The sequence below is a fragment of the Grammomys surdaster genome, unplaced genomic scaffold, assembly GCF_004785775.1.
Source record: "Grammomys surdaster isolate TR1022 unplaced genomic scaffold, NIH_TR_1.0 126118, whole genome shotgun sequence".
NCBI lineage: Eukaryota > Metazoa > Chordata > Mammalia > Rodentia > Muridae > Grammomys > Grammomys surdaster.
This window is the reverse complement of record NW_021620926.1, coordinates 3,104,831-3,110,578: the sequence shown is the minus strand read 5'-3', so window position 1 is coordinate 3,110,578 and position 5,748 is coordinate 3,104,831. Positions and strand designations below refer to the sequence as shown.

The window sequence follows — 5,748 nt, the reverse complement described above, 5'->3', positions numbered from 1 at the left end:
AGAGAGAGAGAGAGAGAGAGAGAGAGAGAGAGAGAGAGAGAGAGAGAAAGGAGAATGAAGGAGGAGGGAGAATGGGAGAGAGAAGGAAACATGAAGTTGGGTGGGTAGTTACATAGGGAAGAGGATTTGAGAGAAGTTGGGAAAGGGAAAACATAAGCATATTGTATAAAATGTCAAAAAAGTAAAAATAAATAATATACGGTTAAAGTGTAAATCACAGAAAATATAAGAACATGAAACACATATTAGTACTACAGTATTTGTCATGTGGCCTGAGGAGGTAATGGGGTTACTACTCATCTGTGTTTGGCAATAAGAAGCTTTCATATGCAAGCCCTTGGGTATGATCTTCGAGGAGAACTTACTACTTACAGTCTTCTAAATGGACACTGTATTAAAAGACAACAAATGAATCACTATAAACCCACAGGTGGATGCAGCTCTCAACCTCATCAGAGAAGCTTCTATGTGCAGAATTGGCGTTTAATACAAAGGCCAACAACCAGTCAAGGTTGTCTTGTCCCCTGTCCCAAGGCTCAAGGGTCATTATGGAAGCAGATGCAGTATGAGTACAAGAGCCACAGGTAGTAGAACTACAAGGAACTGTGTTTTATTCCAGACAGGGCTTTTGCAAATACTATCTCAGAAGTATTGTGTTAACATAGACACAGCTCATGAAAGCCCACGCCAGATCAAATCATCACATGGAGGGGACAGGTAGAGATGAAGCCCACCACTCTATTACCCCTCTCTGTGGAGCTATTGACAGCTGATAGTTGCCGGGAAAGAGAGAGTCAGTTTCTGTAGGTGGTTAGCCCCTAAGAGGTCAACAACTCTACACTGAAAGGCCTCACATCTAAGAACCTATGAACAGCACAGATTGGACTTGATGGATTAATAAAACACAAAGTGGTAAAACACTAAGTGTGTGTGAGGAGCGGGACCTGGAGAAGTTTGGAGGTTGAATATATTCAAAACACATTTCACAGAACTAATAAAGAAATGAGAAAAAGATTTCTTTCTAAGGTATCATTAAATAATTTTTTCTATTAATCTATCATTTAGTATAACAGTTAATAAAATATATTGAAATGAATTAAATTATTCCCTTTTAGCTTTTTGCTTAAATCTGAGTTTATTTTTATTCTTTATTTTGAGTCTTTCATAAGAGGTTAATGAGATAGATACAATAGGTTAAATCTACTGTATGAAGCAATTTTGAGAATAGCAGAAACAATAAAGACTCCTTGATTACATGAGGTGCTGTATTTTTTAGATTAAATGGTTCAGGAAAAAAAAGGTATAGAAATTTCTTTAAAAATTCAGCTTCTGTGATTATTTGATCTATAAACATAGCAAAGTTTTAAACACTTTGTGAAGCTCCTTTCTAAAATATACTCTCTCCCTCATATTTGCTGGTATTAGATGAATATCATATGTCTCATGTTTCCTTGTTCAATGTAGCAGGCTACCACAGATGATCTACATCATGGCTACAACACATCATATATTTATTTCAGTGGGCCATATATATATATATATATATATATATATATATATATATATATGCATGTGTGTGTAATTGTGTATATATATTATATACATATATAATTACAGTACATAAATTATATATGTATTGTATGTGTGTATTGTATATATATATAACAGAAATTGTCTCTGTTATTACTCTCTCATAAGCTTATGGGAGTGCAGTGTATTACATGCCATCAGCCACTAAAAGATAAAGCTTTCCCATATGGGTAAGATCCTGAGGTCCACAATTTCATGAGTGACTCTAAATGTTTCTGAAAGTCCCTGAAATTTAGAATTTCAATTGCACCTTATAAATGTAACTTCAGCCAGGCAGTGGTGGAGCATGCCTTTAATTCCAGCACTTGGGAGGCAGAGTCAGGTAGATTTCTGAGTTCGAGGCCAACCTGGTCTACAGAGTGAGTTCCAGGACAGCCTGGGCTATACAGAGAAACCCTGTCTCCAAAAACAAAATAAAACAAAACAAAACAACAACAACAAAATGCAACTTCAAAATATACTTCCAGGTCTTTATTTTAAAGCCAGATTTTTTTCTTTAATTTCCTTTTATGCACCATCTACTGTAGACAATACTAGATTTCTAATATATTTGTCAAATAATATATAGCTGAGTTCTTGAGCCGTACAGTGCTTTGAGACTCAGACTAAGACTAAGGACAAAATGCTCTTCCCTACTTCTTATGTATACTGGAGATGAAGCACGTGGACAAATCTCCAACCTGGGGAAGGAGGGAAGTCCACATGCCTCTGAGGCATAATGTGCTGAGCTTTAAAGTGGTTCAAGGCTCGCTTCCCTCTTTGGTCAGCATCTACACTCAAAAACTAATATTAGATCATTTTTTATCTATATGGAGGTGTCACCTCATGAATTATATAATATATGGCTTTTAGGATTTATATTTTAGAAGCATCCTAATTACTCTGATGCTTTAGTTTAGCAGAAATTCTTTATGCTTCAATGTCAAGTACCTCTTACTACTGATTAGCCTAGTGTGCAGATGCACATGGCAATCTTCCTAGAATTGAATACCACCAAAAACTAATTTGACAAAGGCAAAATTATATGTTCTCCAACCCATCTGTATAATCATTTGGATCTTTAATTGCATCTCTAAAAAAATGAAACGTTATAAAAATAATACAGTGAAAAATATGTAGAGCTGTCAGAATTCACACGTTTATTAGAGTGAAGTTTGCATTTAAACTGCTCTTAGATGACAAGCAGAGAGGACAGGTATCTATAGACCAAAGAGTAAGGCGTAACTTGTGGTTGATGAAAATATCAAAATCTAGAAGAAGTTGAAAATCAAAGTGTCTGTCAACAGAAGGATGAAAAATACCAGTGTGCTAAGCAAGAAAACAATGGTTGCATACACTCAAAGACATTGCCATTGGTAATGTAAGGATAAACAAAATTGCTAGTCGAATCCATAAAGGGTAAACCCAAATGCCTGTCTATAACAAGAAGGTTGACAGCAGCCAAATAGGTTGGGTAGCAGATATTGGAATCAAATCTCAGGGAAGTGAAGCCATGGATTTCAAAATTCAGAGATCTGAAGCTACCTGATCAATATTCCCCCTGAGTAGCTTCTAGACTTATACATAGCCCAGGGTATATAAGTTGCTGTACCCAAAACCCAAAGCCCTAGCATATGTCTGCTCGAAGGTATTGCAGAGTATTGAGCTCTTGGGGTAGTAGCAGGGCTTCTGGCAAGGACTAGACAGCACACAATGACCTCTGGCAAATAGTGGGCTCAATGCAGTTCTCCTGACAGCCAATGTGCATGGAGAATCCCAGCTGGCAGGTACTGAGAAAGTAGCTGGTAGTGCTTTAGACCAGGTTGCTGGGGTAGGAAGGGCCACAGGAGGAACCAAGGCATGGCAGGCAGTGCCTAAAAGAGTGGGAGAATTTTCCGGAGCAGCAGGCTATGTTTACAGTATGTGAGCTTGACTTGATTTAACTGGGAGACTCTGTGCAAATTTTCACAATATGAAGAGATGGGCTTAAATCCTCTCACCAAAAGGTGTGGTACTAACTGGCTCAGCATTGCTCATTCCTTTGCCCTCGATTTTACTAGTGCTGGATTCTCTTTGTACTTAAAATTGCACTCAATTATTTTCTCCTACAGTTTATTTAGGGATGTAACTTCCTTAATACACAAAAAACTATCCCATATCTCAGAAATATCATGACTGTTTTACACCGAAGCTTGTCACATACTATCTAGAAAAATTATTTATTTTCATGAGAGAGAGAGAGAGAGAGAGAGAGAGAGAGAGAGAGAATGAGAGAATGAGAGAATGAGGGATATGCTTGCCTTTCATGGTATAAAATGAAAATAATCATTTCTCTTGTTTAAGAATTTGAAGCGTTACTTTGGGTTCTGTATGAAATGTACATGAAATGACCCTGCATCCTTTCTAATTTTCTATAACTTGAATGAGGGTCATACAATATTAATATTGAACTTGAGTAGAGAGGCAAAGCGAGGTAATGTTTGTACATTGAGGCTTCAAGGTTAGATAGAGTCACAAGTCTTGACATTTAGAGCTTTGTAAATGAAAAAGTGATAAACCCATAAGGGATGATGGGAAAAATGATACCGTAGATCCTGCATCTGACATGTGACCTGAGATCATACTAGGGCTCATGTATGAAATTGTGGTGGTGCTCATTCTCACACTTTAAAAAATAGGAGATTTCAATGACTGGATGTCCCTGATACTGTTTTCATAAAAGTCTTGCTTTACATGGGATTCTTTAAGCTATAAATGAGCCTGGAGAAGACACAGGGATTCCTAGGAGAGTCTTGTGACCAGCCTTAAAACAGGGGGCTGCTGAGTAACTTGAACCTACCCCATGTAGCTGTATAGGTGTCATATCAGGAAACTTTGCTCTTTCTCCTGAGCTGAATCCTGCCAAAGATTTTAGAGAAGGAAAATAAACATGAACAACGTCTGAGTACATCGAATCCTGCTTGTATTTTTTTAGAAATAAAATATAGTTTTGATGGATAACAGATAATTCATATTTTTCCCTTGGGTATGTTAAGTAGGGTTGATGAAGGAAATCATGTTACTTGGTAAGTTCTTGTTTATGCTTATTTACTCTGTGCTGATACAGCCTCAGTGGCACGTATGCTTACTTAATGTTTACTAAGTATACCATATCAGAGGAAAATAATATAATTTAATAAGAGGAAAAATAATTATTGCCCTCTTTAGAAGATGGTCACTCAGTCATCAGCAGATGAAATGATGGTTGACTCATTGCATGCACAGCTGCTAAAGGAAAACTGAAAATCATGCATGCATCATTCCTTGTCAAGTAGCAGAAGAAAGAAGCACTGAAGGTGGAAGGTAACCAACCCCATGCCAGATTTTTAAAATGTTTCAGATTCATAATTAATTCTGGTAATTTGATTTCCACATCTGATCCAAACAAACTAAAGATTTATAAAACCTTAACATTTTTTCAAATTGATGATAAATCTCACAATTTTGACAAAGTATGATATTGTCATAAATAATATCATGTAAGGTGAGAATGTGGGCTATCCCAGATATGGTTGAGGGTGTTAACTGTAGTTCCAAGGAAGAGCACAGCCAGGCACATCAGTAGAGTCCATGGCCAGCAGACTGGACTTGGCTACGAGAAGAAAGAGAGACGAGGGTAGTGGGAGAGGAAGAAAAAGAGATGACTATGAGAGAGAGGCAAGAGGGAGGAGACCAAAGGCAGACATAGCTGATATAGCAGGGTTATAAGAGGATGAGAAGCTGGGGGAAAAGAAGCCCATGTGCTAGAGAGGTTTATGGTAGGAGTCCTTTAGAAAAGCTAGGGTGCCAATATGGACTCTGAAATGTACAACAGGTACTTGTGGGGGTAAGGGAGCCTGGAAAACAAATGTATTTTGTTGTAATAATTATTTTAAAAACGTCCACTGGTCAAGCGGACTATCTAAGCTGTGGCTAAGCTGTGGCGGCTCTGCCTAGCTCAGCCGCCATGTTTCTCGGCCAGAGCCCACATGCGCGCTGCAGCTAGAAAAGGCCAGCCAGAAATTCTAGCCCTGCCACCCACGAGACACCAGCATGGGAGATAGCCCTGCCAATCTTCCACACTATCTCCGTAAGACTGGACATTGCCCAGACCATCCCACCATCCACATGGGCCCGGTAGAAAAATGAGACTCTAATGCT

General features: G+C 38.2%; 1 pseudogene; it reads right to left on the bottom strand.

The window, feature by feature from the left end:
* The window catches only part of LOC114611627, a 6,264-nt pseudogene extending 1,745 nt beyond the window's left edge, over nt 1–4,519 (bottom strand).
* Between the last annotated feature and the right edge of the window lie 1,229 nt (nt 4,520–5,748).